Below are 16,368 nucleotides of genomic sequence, written 5' to 3'. Positions count from 1 at the left end.
AAATAATTGCAATCATCATAGTAGAAATAAAAATTGAAAACAATCACATTTGAACTCAGTACAAGAAATAAGTGTATATCCTTTTAAGTATGAAGCCATATGAATGAAAGTTCATTAACCACTTGCCGACTGCCGCACGACTATATACGGCGGCAGTCAGCCCCTCCTGGGCAAAGCGACGTACCGGTGCGTCGCTCGCCCATGAGCCTCTAGGGGGCGAGCGTGGGCCGCCGGAGGCACGCTCCCGCCCCCGCTTGTTCACAGACATTCCAGCACGAGTGACCGGCGGCTCCGATGTCCGCGATCTCCCGCTGGAGAGGGAGAAAGGCAGGCGGCTGATGTAAACAAAGCCGCCTGTCATTCTCCCTGGTTGTAACTGCAGAGATCATACGATTCTGCTATGTAGGATCATATGTCTCTGTGGTTACATCAAAAGCCACACCCCTTTACAGTTAGAAGCACGCCCCTGAGGACACATTTAACCCCTGGATCTTTAATAAAGTTAACCCCTTCCCTGCCAGTGTCATTTTTACAGTAACAGTGCATATGTGTAGCACTGATTACTGTAGTAATGTCACTGGTACCACCAAATGTCAGTCAAGGGTCCGATCTGTCCGCCGCAATGTCGCAGTCCTGCAAAAAAAAATCGCAGATCGCCGCCATTACTAGTTTAAAAAAAAACAATAAAAATGACAGAAATCTTTCCAGTAGTTAGTAAACGCAATAACTTTTACGCAAACCAATCAAAATACGCTTATTACAATTTTTTTCCATCCAAAAATATGTAGCAGAAAACAAATTGGCCTAAAATGTTAAAAAAATTTGATTTTTACTTTTTTTGGGGGGGGAACTTCATATAAAAAAATGTGAAAAATATTGTTATTTTTTCAAAATTTTTGCCTTTTTTTGTTTATAGCCCAAAAAGTAAAAATTGCACAGGTGATCAAATAGCACCAAAAGAAAGCTCTGTTTGTGGTGAAAAAAGGACGTAAATTTAATTTGGGTACAGCGTTGCACGACCACGCAATTGTCCGTTAAAGTCACGCAGTGCCGAATCGCAAAATAGGCCCTGGTCTTTGAGCAGCCAAATCCTCCGGGGCTTAAGTGGCTAATGAAGCCGAAACAATTCTTTATCCAAGTAATGTGATGTGCCAAAATCTCTCCACTCCAGTGCTAACCTCATTGTATTCCACCCACCGAGTGCTCAGGCTTCCTTCTCCTTCTCATCCCCCCCACAGATCTTTATACAACCTCTCACTACACGTATCCCAGCATGGAGGGGCTCAGTGAAGGTGGTGGTGAAGGTGGTGGTGAAGGTGTGGAGGGGTCGGATCGGGTCACACAGATCATAAAAGGAGATCCGCCCGGCCCCATAATCCAGATCTATCCTGACTCTGTTACTGGAGATATTGGGGGGTAAGGGGATCTCTTTACTGTCATGTATCACCAAATACTGATCACCATTCCTGTACAATCCCCAGGACTTGTTATTATTTCCAATCAGTGAGTGCTCTTCTCTCCTGTCTATACTGGGGTAACACATCCCGACTCCCCACCAATCTGATCCCCCAACATCCACTTTCCAGTAATGTCTCCCTGAGGAGAAACTCCGACTGCTCAACACCTGAGTATAATACTGAAATCTCTCTGGTGTTTTTGGACGATTCTGGTTTCTATCTGACCTGGATACAGTTTTCCTGTCATCTGATATATGTAGATAATTGTTAGCTGTGTTTACATCCGGTAATATGTCTGCAGCTCCCTGTATATAGGAGTATACATTTACCCCTGTTATTATATCAGATAATGTGTGTAATGTGTGTGATATCCCAGCCACATCCAGACCCCCTCCATCATGGAGGAGCTTCTCATGTCTCTCTCTGTCCTCATTATCTCCATCCTCAGTATCACACAAGTCACATGTGCCTGATTCCTGTAAGACAGTCAGTGGATCCGTCATGTTACACAGCTCCTCAATGTGACGCATCTTCCTGGACAGCTCCTCCTTCTTTATTTCCAGATCCCGGATGGAGATGGAGATCTAAACAGGACAGTGACTCTCTCGGTGTCACCAGCTGCTTTTTCTTCTACTTTCCTCCTGTGTTCCTGCAGACTCTGGACTCTTTCCTCCATCTCCTCTCTCTTTGTTAGAATTTTCTGCAGAACATTCCTCAGTGTCTCCTTTTTCTTCTCAGAAGCCTCATCCAAGGACTCCATCTCATGTCCTTTATGTCCTCCAATCACACATAACATACAGATACAGGTATCATCCTCAGTGCAGTAATAGTGAAGGATCTTCTTATGGACGGAGCATTTCCTGCTCTCCATGGACAAGGTGGGGTCAGTTAAGATGTGTTCTGGGGACTTTTTGTGGACTCTCAGGTGTTTATCACACAAAGAAACCTCACAGTGTAGACAGGATCTAACAGCAGGTACAGGAGAGTCTACACAGTGAGTACAGAAGACCCTGCACTCATGATCAGGCTGAGCAGACAGGAAATTCTCCACTATGTTACGCAGTGTTATGTTCCTCTGCAGTGCAGGCCGATCCGGAAACTTCTCTCTGCATTCAGGACAGGAATATCCTCCAGACCCCTCCTGTGTATCCAGCACACGATCAATACAGACCCGGCAGAAGTTGTGTCCACATCTCAGGTTTACAGGATCTGTATAAATGTTCAGACAGATGGAACATTCCAGCTCCGCTCTCAGATCAGCAGACGCCATCGCTGACAGCAGAAGAGAGAAATGAAAGTAAAATTATCTGACACCGGGGAAGAATGCAGTTGGGAGGGGTGACCTCCTCCTACACAGGGTGAGGCTGGGCTGTGACTTCTACTTTATTCATAGGATTTGTTATATGGAGGGACACCAATATTGGAGGAATCTCATCCATAACAATGTGCATGTCTCAGGAAAATAGAGGTCATTTTGGTGAAAATTAGGGCCGGTGTTCTCCCCATACAAGTGAAAAGGAATGCAAAACTGATTAAAACTGTCACAGATTAACCTCTTGCCGACCGCCTGCCATAGTTTTACTGTGGCAGGTTGGCTCTATTACGCAAATTGACATACCTGTACGTTGTTTCGTGTAATAGACAGTGAGGGTGCGCGTGATGTCAAGAACAATTTAAGGGTGATAGAGAGGAGTGATATTACGGAAGGGATGAGTATGGAGTTAGAATCCGTGTGGGTAGAACTCCATAGGGAAGAAGAAAAGGGAAAAGTAATTGTGGGGGTTTGCTATAGGCCACCCAACCAAAGGGAGGAGGTAGAGCTGGAATTTATATCACTGTTGGGTAAAGTGGCAAAACTGGGATCAGTCATCATATTGGGGGACTTCAATTATCCCGACATTGACTGGGAAGAGGGGACTACACACTCACAGAAGGCCCGTCTATTCACGGAAACCTTACAGAAAAACTACATGTCACAGTTGTTGGATTCTCCTACTAGAGAAAATGCAGTCCTGGATCTATTGATCACTAATGACCCAGACCTAATCTCTGAGGTAAGAGTCCAGGACAACCTGGGCTCTAGCGATCAAAGGATGATCACATTTAGTGTAAATAACAATATAACAAGGCAAGTGGGGAACATAAGAACCCTAAACTTCAGAAGGGCAAACTTCCAAAATTGTGCTCATTGATGGAAAGGGTAAACTGGGACCAAAACCTGGGATCACTGACCACGGAGGAAAAATGGGAATGCTTTAGGAACATATTAAACAAATGCATCTTGCAGTGCATTCCTATGGGAAATAAATTTAGAAGAGACAAAGCCAAACCTGGCTGGCTAAACCATAACGTTAAAAAAACTTATTAGGGGAAAAAAAATGGCCTTCAAGAAATATAAATCAGAGGGCACAGTATCGGCTTTCGAGCAATACAAGGAGGCAAATAAGAAAAGTAAATACAAAATCAAAATGGCTAAAATCAACTTTGAGAGACAAATAGCGGAGGATAGTAAAAATAACCCAAAGAAATTCTTTAAATATATCAACAGCAAAAAAGCTAGGTCTAACGGAACAGGGCACCCCTGACTGGGTACCTCCGTTGACAGATGCTCCTAGTGCTTCCCGAGGGGCTTCAAGCACTCCACCAGACACCGTAACCACTTCAGACCCCACAAACTGCCACAGCTTGGTTAGGGTCTCACCGTTTCCTATCCACCCTGGACCTCCGACAAGGCTCCAGGTTCCTGTGGGTGAACCTCTCTTTCCCTAGAGAGTGCAGCAGAAAAAGCTTTTACAAGAGCTTAGTGATTCTCTAAGGGAGTATGGAAGACCATAGCAATCCCTTGTAGCATATCCCCCCCCAATAAGAGACAGGACTCTAGATTGAGGGTGAACTAACTCTAGAACAACTTTATTGAACAAGACTTATATACAGTTTTCACCCACAAGGTTACCACCCAGATGGACCTTGTTGAAGACTGGACGTGATATTCCCAATCCAATAGGAACAGTTTTACACGATCATACAGTGTACACAATCCCTCCCCTCTGGCTGATTACAGAAGCATATACAGATGAAAGTGTATACAGGGACTAAACTAATTATCTAGCCATCTGGACAGAACAATTAGGTCATTAACATTTAACAATGGAACAGACAGGTAAACTTCATCACAATACACATTCCCTCCCAATACACAAACAATAGGGAAGTCTGCGAATGAAAGTCTTTGTGTCTCTCTCACAGCCAAGCATGGAATACACTGTGTAAGGTGGTATTAAATCTTCATATTTCTATATGAAGATTTTGCTGACAAATATTTAAGCAATCAAAACCATTACTTATCTGTCTTTCACTCATAGTGACCGTTAGTACCGTCAGACTAGGGCAGAGCATATTGCACACATAATTAACGATGATGGGAGGATGGTTACAGAGGACACTGAAAAAGCAAACGTGCTGAACTCTTTTTTCTCGTCTGTCTTTACACAGGAATAGGAGGGGTACACGGACCACGACTATACGGTTAGTAGTAATACACAGGACTTGCCGCTATGGCTAACAGAGGGTGAAATCAGGGAAAGGCTGGATAAAATTAACACAAACAAATCACCAGGCCCGGATGGCGTACATCTGAGAGTACTCAAAGAACTTAGTAAGATTATATCTAGACCACTGTTCCTGATCTTTGCTGACAGTATTATGACAGGAAATGTACCAGGGGATTGGAGGAAAGCTAACGTGATACCGATATTCAAAAAGGGGCAGAGGCATATCCTGGGAAATTATAGGCCTGTCAGTCTGACATCGATAGTATGTGAACTTCTGGAGGGGATGATAAGGGACTATATCGTAGAGTTTGCTAAAGACAACAACATCATCAGCAGTAATCAGCACGGGTTTACAAATGGGCGTTCTTGTCAAACCAATCTCTTAACATTCTACGAGGAGGTGAGCTAGATAGGGGCAGACCAGTGGATGGGGTGTACCTGGATTTCGCTAAGGCGTTTGATACAGTTCCCCACAAACGCTTAATTTATAAAATAAGATCTGCAGGTATCGACCGCAGGGTTTGCTCTTGGATACAGAACTGGCTAAAAGGGCGTGTCCAAAGGGTGGTAATAAACAGCGCATACTCAGACTGGTCTGAGGTGGTAAGCGGGATCCCCCAAGGCTCAGTCTTGGGACCAACCTTGTTCAATTTATTCATAAATAGCATTGAGGACGGGATCAGTAGTTCGATATCAGTTTTTGCAGATGACACAAGATTGAGCAGGGCAATAACTGCACAGCATGAAGCAGATATCCTACAGAATGACCTGGACAAAATATCAGAGTGGGCAACGACATGGCAAATGAGGTTTAATGTGGACAAGTGTAAGGTTTTGCACTTGGGGACTAAAAGCACAATACACGTTAGGGGGGGAACCCTTGGGGGAATCAAAAATGGAGAAAGATCTGGGACATCTTGGTAGATGATAGACTAGGCAATAGCATGCAATGTCAAGCGGCAGCTGCCAAAGCCAGCAGAATATTAGCATGCATAAAGAAAGGGATGTATTCCAGAGATAAGACTATAATCCTTCCACTTTATAAAACTCTGGTCCGACCACATCTGGATTATTCTGTCCAGTTCTGCTCGCCAGTCCTCAGGAGGGATGTGTTGGAGCTGGAGAGAGTCCAGAGAAGGGCAACTAAACTAATTAGGGGATTGGAGGACCATAATTATGAAGAGCGTCTGCAATCGCTTGATTTATCCTCCCTGGAGAAGAGACATGATAGCAATTTATAAATATCTCAATGGTGATCTCGGCATAGAAAAACAGCTATTCAGTCAAAGGGATGAGGACTCGAGGGCATACAATGCGATTAGAGGAGAAGCGTTTTAACCTCAGGCAACGTGGGGGGTTCTTTACTATTAGGGCTACAAGATTGTCGAATTCTCTACCACAAGAGGTGGTTTCTGCGGGAAGTATGGTTGCTTTCAAAAGACTCTTAGACGTACATCTCAAGGATCAGAACATTCAGGGGAATGAGAGATGATTAGGGTCATACACACCTACACAGGTTGGACTGGATGGACTATTGTCTTTATTCAACCTCACCTTCTATGTAACTATGTAACCCTTCACATGATACCATAAAAACTTCCCTCCTGATATGACACTTGTCCAGGCATTGTGTAGCTTACCTCCCCATACCAAAGAACTCTCTCCCTGCATGAAGTGTTAGAGTGCAGTATCTATGCTCCCCCCCCCCCCCCCCGGGGTTCTACCATCACACGGCACTGAAGATGGGAGGGGGGATCTGAGTGAGAGAGGCATAGAGCGAGCATGCAGACTGCTGACTGGGGAGACAGAAAGGAGATACAGAACTTCTAAATACATACACGGTCGGGCGATGTATGTATTTAGAAGCAATAACACTGGTGCTGACAAACCACGGAATGAGCTGTAGTGGGACACCTTTCTAAAAAGGGTGACTGTCCCGGCTCATGGGGCCCCCTACTGGCCAGGGGGCCCTTGGGCAGTGTCCCGAAATGCCTGAATGGTCAGTCCGCCCCTGGGGGTATGTAAAATTATTACGACCACACACCTACACAGGTTGAACTGGATGGACTATTTTTTTTATTCAACCTCAACTACTATGTAACTATGTAACCTGTGAAAGGTACTTTGTAAGCCTTTCCATCCAGAAATTTGCATTCTTAGCCACACAGGTTGCAGCTAGAGCTGGAGCCATAGTGGATGAGTTGGCATCCCAGGCTTTCCTTAACAAGGATTCTACCTTACGGTCCATAACATCTTTGATATTCCCAGTATCCTCAAAGGAGAGGTCAGACCTCTTTGTTACTTTAGATAGGGAGGCGTCCAACTTTGGACTTTTAAAGAACTTTTCCACTTCTTCCTCTTTAAAGGGGAATATCCTTTTCCATGACTTTGGTTTAACTAGACCTCTTTCAGAAAACTGCCATTCTTGAAGGATTGGTGAACAGGTAAAACCCTGGATAGGTTTTTACCCAGCCTTTTGTACATTTTATCCTGTGCCAAGGTTTCTTTAGGAGGTTCTCGGATTTCTTCTGTAGCATAGACAGCTTGAAGGAGTCCCTGTAGGTCTTTCAGACCAAATAGATTTCTGTTCCGTTTGGTCTCTTCTACCTCACTATCTGGGTCCACATTGCCCTCAACCCCAGAGCTAGGCTGAGACCTGGCCTGACACTCTGCATTCTCTAGGTCTTCCTCGTCCCTTGCTTGAACACGGGGAAGGCCCTGTGAAATAGGCAGAAAAGCAGATGGGCCTGCCTTGGAAAGTGAACTCTCCTTAGAAGACAGGCCTTCTTTAGGAGCTAGCTCATCTGGTTCTAAAACCTGTGGGGGGGGGCCGGGGGGGGGGAAAGGACTGTATAGTGGCTAACATTTCCTCTTGTACAGATTTAAGGAAATCTTTCATTAACCCTGAGGCCTCTTTACCAGCCAGTTTGTTAATACACCTATAACAAAAGGGCTTGGTGTGAGAACTAGGTAGTCTCTCACCGCAATTACCACATTTTCTAGAGGAACTAGTGCCTGCAGGTACAGGGGGTGCTTTATCAGAGGCCTCCTGGGTTCCAACTGGGGACTCTGCAAGAGAAGATGGGATAATAAACAGATCACTCTTCTAACCCCAAAGTAAACTGGCTACAGGTCCCGCTGAGAGCACGGGAACTACCAAGGATTATAGCTAATTCTGGTACTAGTCCCAAAAATAGTCAAGAAAATGGCACTTACCCGGTTCCGACCTGGGTTTGCCTATAGACACCTGGACCGACCTTCCCTCCTCCTTTTCCACGAGGTGGGTTGCAGAAGGCTTAATTTCTTTGGCAGTTTTCCAGGCTCTTTGGGCCTGAGAGTCTGCCTTCCCGCCTCCATGCGGGTCCGGTGTCTCCTCAATCTTTGCTTCCCTCTTCCGGTTAGTGCTGCGCATTCTTCGCCTTCTAACACAAACCGGATGTTCAGGTTTATAGAACGAGGCTTGGACCGTGCTTTCCGAAGGTCTTTTTGAATTTCCACGTCAAAAGACCCAGTGTAATGTCCAGAGCAGTGGAGGAACAGCAGGACACGGACCTAGAGGGATCACCCTGGTGACCGAAGGCCTGTGCTTTGGGGGCGACCTGTGAGAAGCCTAGGAGGTGGCAGTTAGAGTGCGGCCATCACCGGCATTCCTGTACCTGGCTCACAGGGGGACCATCCAACTCCAAGTCTTCAGGTCAGAGTAAAAAAATAAATGTTTCGCTGTGGGAGAATCAGTTGGGGGGCGATAAAAATACAGCTCAGTGGCTCGGCTATAGGAAAACAAAAGTGCAGTGCCTCCAAGATAATCTATTAAAAAGCACAAAGTTGCTTTAAGGGCTCATTCATAGTTGGACAATCAGTCCGGGCCGAGCAAAAAGGAACACCCAAATTTGCATGGTGCTCAGTGGGTTGTTCGCCTGCTGAGGGCCCCACATTGCATTGTGCACTGCACAGAGCATTCTTCACCCTGGGCACTGCATGACCTTGTTCCAAAAGTGCACAAAAGTTTTAGCATCTATAAACTATGGGATAGATTTATGGATTTTTTATTTTTTTTTATTGTTTTTACTAGTAATGACGGCGATTAACGATTTTTAGCGGGACTGCGACATTGCAGCAGACAAATCTGACACGGGGGGCCTAATTCACTATAAGTTTGGAGTAGAGCTGCTCACTTCTCCAGAAATAACTCCAGCCTAAACTCATTAGCATCCTAATTAGGTAAGTGGCTGGAGTTAAACCTTCAACTAGGTGCTTTAGTGAATTCGGAGTTGGAGTTAACTAAGACTGAATTCGGGTTTGGAGTTAACCAAAATCCCTTTGTGTTTTTCATAAAAGGAAATTTGTCTATTCTGAATCACTATTACACAGCAATGTCATCAATTATGGTTTATTTTAATTATGTGTTTTAACCTTTAGATTTACTAATAGCAGACTACACAGCTGTCTAATTAGCAATCTTCATTCTTTATTCATCTGAAACTTTCAGGCATGTCTGATTGTATTCAGCACTTTGGTGTAGTGGTCTATGCTCATAGACAAAGATTGCTAGGTCAGAGTTCAAGGCCCAACCATGATAACACCCTGTGTGCTCACAGTTGTGTGTCATTATTTTTTTGCCACATGGTAATACATTGGCTACATCACCAAAAATTGCATGTCAATGGCCATGTATATTCAAGAAACAGACATGCATATGTGCAGGGTGCAATTATGCATTTGCCAAGTTTCGGTATTTATTTACAGTTGTCTAAAATTTAAGGAGGTGATGGCACACTTGGGATTTGAACTCATGCTCGCAGTGTTTATAGACAGGAACACTAACCACTAAACCATTAAGCGAGCATGATTACCCATGGAATATTTATTCCCAATTTTCAGCTTTTTATACTGTTGCATTTTGAAAGACAATTGCGCGGTCATGCAACCCTGTACCTAACACAAATGTATGACATTATATTCACACAAATGTTGCTTTCTTTTGGTGGTATTTGATCACTGCAAGGTTTTTTTTTTATTGGCAAAAAGAAGACCTAAATGTTTGACCCCTAAAAAAAAAAGTGTTTTTGTTTATGTAATTGTTAGGGAAAGCATCTTTAGACCACAAGCTGATTACAAGGAAGATTTATTTCTCATATATGAGGAGACAAGTACAGAAGATTTTCAGATATTCACCCACCGGTTCTAGCTGCCTGTGACTCGTGGTATAGGGCACCATACACAGTAGCTAGGCTAGTTGGCTTCTTATCTAAGACTTGTCTGCCTTCTTAAGCCAGCTGGCACATTATATACAGTTAAACATCCTGACTTAACCCTTCCCCCAGGACAATGAGGAATGTCTGTTCTTATTGCCATGTCCTTAAAGGGGAAGAAGCTTCATCTTACACACTCTGAAATCTAGCCATTACCATATATAGTATAGGGCATTTAAAACCAGTTAGATTGTATTCAAGCAGAACAAAATGGAGTCACAGTCAGTCTTATACATAAATGGTTATAAAGACATTCTTAATTTCTCTAACAGTAATAATATTTGGTAAATCAATATGTTTTTTGTTGCACTGACGAGCATTGATGAGGCTGCGCTGGCAGGCACTGATGAGACACTAATATGCAGCACTGATGGACACTGATAGGCTGCACTGATATGCAGCATTGATGGGCATTGATAGGTGGCACTGATGGGCAATGATTGGCACTGGTGGGCAGCACTGATAGATGGTAATGATGGGCAGCACTGATGAGGAGGGCACTAACAGGTTCCCTGAGCACTGATTGGCATCAATGGTGGCATGGGTGTGCATCCCTGGTGGCCATGGGTCAGCAATCCCTGGTGGCTCTAGTGGCATCCCCCAAGGGTCTGCACTGGTAATCATTGCTCTGATTACAAGCACAGACCCCCCCCCCCCACACACACACTTACTTTGCAAATGAATGCCATTTCTTCACAGCTGAAAGTGGCCCTCACCATGATTGGAATGTGTGCAACCCAATTTGGTGTCATTTCTGGTCCAGGGCAAACGCCAATGTGCCATTTGCAATTTATTGTAAAGAGATTTTGCTTTATTTTAAAAATGTTGCACACAGACAACTAAAATGTATTGGAAATGTTTTACCTAGGCCAGTGATGGTAACCCTTAACCCCTTCCCCCCCAGATGTTTTTGCCCTACATTTCCCATAATGCTCATGTACTCTGCAGTGTAGGTGAGCATCATGGGAAATGTTACAAAACACCTGTGTTGCCAAGGTTCATCATCACTGACCTAGGCCAACTAAAAAGGTGAGTGAGCGCTGTAGCAATCTTTTATTTAGTAATCATTTTTAGTGATTTTTTATTAAATGTTTTGGTTACATTCATCCACAGAGGCTGAATGGAAACTTTGTATTATTCCTTAATTTATATATATTTTTAGCAAAATATATACATACACACTTTAATTCTTACAATTTAGCCCCCCCACACACTCCACCTCCTCCCCCCCCACACACACTCCTCCCCCCCCCCCACACACACACACACTTCTCCTCCCCCACACACACACACTCCTCCCCCCCACACACACACACACACTTCTTCTCCTTCCCCACACACACTTCACCCCCCCCACACACACACACTCCTCCCCCCCCCCACACACACACACACACTCCTCCCCCCCATACACACACACACTCCTCCCCCCCACACACACACACACTCCTCCCCCCACCCTCCTCCTCACACCCACCCACACTCTTCCCCCCCCCACACACACCCCACACACACACACACTCCTCCCCCCCCCCCCCACACACACAAAAAAAAACATGTATAGTGTACATAAAGACACACTTTGCAAAAACTATACAAAGCATTTAGAGCATGAAAAGTATGCATCCAACAAAATACACTTACTGCTATATGGGTCCTTAGGCATGCCAGAAACCCCCCCCCCCAAAAGCTATTTCGGACATAAAGACATGTGGCCCTGCTGCCAGAGGCCAAATGAGCTGCTCTTAAACATCCCTTTATATAACCTTGGTTAAACTAAGCCCACGCAGTATAGGAAACGCCCAGCAAAGTAATTAATTGGGTCTGTTGGTTCCTAAACCAAAATCACCAGTTCACTAATGAATGAGTGTTTGGCTGGCCATCCATGATCCAATATTCTTACAATTTTCTGTCCAATTTTCTTTAAATTTACCTTCAAGTATGTAGTACGAAGGCCTGCCTAATTAGATACAAGTGAATGTGTTGTTTAGCTTTGACCTCACATTATGTGGTTTGTGGTAGATCTAACAGAAAATTGTACAACAAAAGTTGAACATGTATGGCCAGCCTTAGTCTAAATGAAAAAGTCACTTTGTGCTCATGCTGAGATTATTGAAAGCATTTCTTGTGTGTTAACTTGATGTAGTATTTTTGTTATAAAAAAAAAGGGGGCAATATAGCAAATGTTTGGAGCATGAGCAGCTGAACCCAGAAATCTTTCAGAAACAAAAAAACAAAAAAATATATAAATTATATTTTGGGGATATATATATATATATATATATATATATGGGGTTGTTGAATTCTGAGTTCTGGGGTTTCACTGCATATGCTCAATCAATTTGCAAATTCTGAGATGTTCAAGCTCAAACACTTTGTTATTTTTCACAGTGGAATGTGGCTCTATATAGGAAGCAACACTAATATGGCTCCCCACTCAACCAATATATTAATTTCACACATATACAATGTTTTATTTTTGGGGAGAAGCCATATTAGTGATGCTTGTCATATATAACAACAGACAGTTGTAGGTAGTTCAGGGATTTGAACACCCAAATACACTGTTGGACGGCAGAAGTGCTAACCACTTGGCTACATGGGGCTAATGAAATTTTTTAAAAGCATGTGTGATTTGTGATTTCTTTTAAAAAAAAAAAAAATATATATACATATATGTGTGTGCGTGTGTATGTATATATATATTTATATATCTGTGTGTATATGTACAGAAAATATGTGTGTGTCAGTTTATATTTTGTCACACCACTGCCATCTAGTGGGTCAGTTTATTTAATCAAGCTCAATTTCTAATATTATAGTATTTCTAGTATTTTGGGTACATAATTGCAACATTTTGCAAAACACAATTTACACAAACATAATCACTTTGTTACATTTATTTCATAATATATGCCACTGATAGTTTCTTAGCCTATCAATTTATATTTAAAATACTAATTTTTCACAGAAATAAGGCTCAGTTCACACTTGTGCGATGCGGGAACGCTGCGAATATGCAGCGTGTTACCGCATCGCATCCGCGCATCTGGCAGTTCACACTGCCATATGCGATACGCAGGGGGTGTCAATTAAAAGTTAACGACACCCCCAGTTTGATTGCATATCGCAGTGCGATCTGCAAGTACGCACAGAATCGGATCGCACAAGTGTGAACCACTGTGCGATCCGATTTTGATGCGGCTCAAAAAATGCCTCCTGTGCGTCTTTGGTGCGGATGCAGTGCGAATTCAGCCATACAAAGTGTATGGCTGAAATTCGCACCGCACATGAGATCGCATGTAATGAAGGAGCAGTGCGCTCCGAATTACATGCGATCTCCGCAGCCGCACAAGTGTGAACCGGCACTAAATGTTTTAAACACCTATATATAATTTCCAGCATGCAGGATTATTTTTATAAATTTGTTGATTTTATACAGTTTCACTAAACTAGGTTAATTATTTGGGAATTGTGGTCTCTGAGGTTTTTTCTTTTGTTATCTCTTCATACCAAACATACACGCACTGGCACCTTAAAAATAAATATAGTTTGATTCGATTAGTCCATCTAAAAATTTTAATAAATAAAAATTATTTGAACTTCAATTGGGTCTAAATAGAATATATATATATATATATATATATATATATATATATAAACACAATGAAGACTATAAAAAGAAATCTGACCTTCTCTTGAAACACCTTGAAAAGGAGGGTAATGAACAAAAAAACAAGAAAAAACGCAAGTTTAACAGAGACATTAATGATTATAAAAGCAATTTGGTCTTTAAATGGCAGATTAACAGAATGCATATCAACTCTGCTAATACTCCCAATCAAGAGGAACCTATGAAAATACCCTCAGGTTCCATTCCCCAACCTAATACTAGAAAGACTACAAATAGAATGGGTAATGGACCCCAGAACAAACAACACCAACAAGGTAATAGAGGAGGTGGTAGAATCCAATATCAAAATAAACCAATTAATAATTTTAGACCTCCACCTTACAATCAGTACAATAATCAGAGACCACTGTCTAACAATTGGAATAATCAGGGCTTCAAACACCCTGCCAATAATTGGTACTCTCAGGGTCCACCTCAGGTTAGGAATGGGAATTACCAAAATTCAACCTTTACACCAAAACGGAGGGGGGACCTATCTCCACCTATAATCATTATGCGGTATTGGAAGAAGAGGATTATGACTCTCCCTCTGTAGATAGAGTCATCATACACCATCCATCCCATAAACCCAATCAGGGATGGAATCATAACAGAGACCAACACCCAGCAACTCCTTTTTCACCTCGTGGACCCTCACAATATCTAAGACCTCCCTCTCAACATTATAATCCCAATTACAATAGAGATCAATACTCTGGGGATTTTCACAGGGACAACAACAACTACAAGAGAGACCCAGAACAAAGAGAGGGACCAGAGGGGGGAGGCGCACAAGGTAAAAAAAGAAGGCGGGTTTGAAGGATGCAGGAATCTTTAACCACTTAAGCCCCGGAAGATTTTACCCCCTTCCTGACCAGGGTTTTTTTTGCGATTTTTTTACTGCGTGACTTTAACAGACAATTGCGCGGTCTTGCGACGCTGTACCTAAACAAATTTGACGTCCTTTTTTTCCCACAAACAGAGCTTTCTTTTGGTGGTATTTGATCACCTGTGCGATTTTTACTTTTTGCGCTATAAACAAAAAAAGAGCATAAATTTTGCAAAAATAACAATATTTTTCAAATTTTTTTATATGAAACTCCCCAAAAAGAAAATGTAAAAATCAAAATTTTTTAACATTTTTGGCCAATTTGTTTTCTGCTACATATGTTTGGTAAAAAAAAAACGCAAAAAGCGTATTTTGGTTGGTTTGTGCATAAGTTATTGCGTTTACTAACTAAGGGAAAGATTTCTGTCATTTTTGGTGTTTTTTTTTAATGCGTAATGGCGGCGATCTGCAATTTTTTTTGCGGTATTGCGACGGACAGATCGGATCCTTGACTGACATTTTTGACACTTTTGGGGGTACCAGTGACATTACTGCAGTAATCAGTGCTATACATATGCACTGTTACTGCAAAATGACACTGGCAGGGAATGGGTTAACTTTATTGGGGAGGGAGGGGTTAAGTGTGTCCCTAGGGGCGTGCTTTCTACTGTGATTGGCTGTGGCTACTAGTGTAGGAACAGTGATCAACGTTCCTACATAGTAGAACCGTCTGATCACTGTTTCTACATGTAACGTTCATGCGTTTTTTGTTAGTGGATGGATTTACAGCTGCAGAATTATTACACTCAGTAGCCTTGTAGAGAATCTGTTGAACAAACATATCCAACTCTCAGGATTTCATCACCGTGCACAGCCTGTTATATACCATATATATATTAATTAGATGTTTAATGGAGGGATAGAATATATGAGGATGTATAGATGAGAGACAGGCTATTGTATGGTGAGCACTAGAAGTAGTATTAGGAGAGTTGCAGGTGATGGTAAAGCAGATAGGTTCTGATGTCAAGTATAGTGCAGATGGTAAGAGGACACAGATGGAGTATACTAAGACAGAGTAACCTAGTGCAAGGATAGTTGAAGGTAGTCCCAAGAGCTAACAGTCTATGCAGATGATAGTGAATAGATAGATACAGATAGTCTTGGTAATTGCAGTAGATGACAGTAGGAGATTGGTTAGTAAGAATCCCCTGTGGGGTACTTATCACTTAGATAGGTTAGTAGTAACAGTGTCCATTGGAGAGAGGTGATCCCGTAGCGAGATACGGATCACCAGCGAGGTTTCCGGCTTCAGTTCAGCAAGGGAGAATGTCAGCAGCTCCGACTTCACAGGAGTAGGTGCGGTGAACATGTGGTTTGAACGAGCGATGAGTGAGAGCAAACCGGCGATTGAAATAGCCGCTCATAGCGGCGCTCGGCAATGATGTCATCCGGTCTTAAAGGTATATGCGTCCCTTGTTACACAAGATGGGACGCAATTAGCAGAGGAGAAATATGGAGACAAGGGTACCAGAGGTAACAGAACATTACAGTACCCCCCCCCCCCTTAAGGCCGGCTCCAGAAGGCCTCTAGAACTGTTTTTTC

The 16,368-nt window shown here is 42.9% G+C and overlaps 1 pseudogene across 1 annotated transcript; it reads right to left on the bottom strand.

Moving 5' to 3' along the window:
• Positions 1–1,204: 1,204 nt before the first annotated feature.
• LOC309553049 (E3 ubiquitin/ISG15 ligase TRIM25-like) lies at positions 1,205–2,753 on the bottom strand (annotated as a pseudogene). The gene has a single exon. The product of its transcript is annotated as an E3 ubiquitin/ISG15 ligase TRIM25-like (transcript).
• Positions 2,754–16,368: the final 13,615 nt, after the last annotated feature.

This window comes from Pelophylax lessonae, assembly GCF_965119305.1.
Source record: "Pelophylax lessonae genome assembly, chromosome: 4".
NCBI lineage: Eukaryota > Metazoa > Chordata > Amphibia > Anura > Ranidae > Pelophylax > Pelophylax lessonae.
This window is presented reverse-complemented; position numbering and strand designations above follow the sequence as displayed.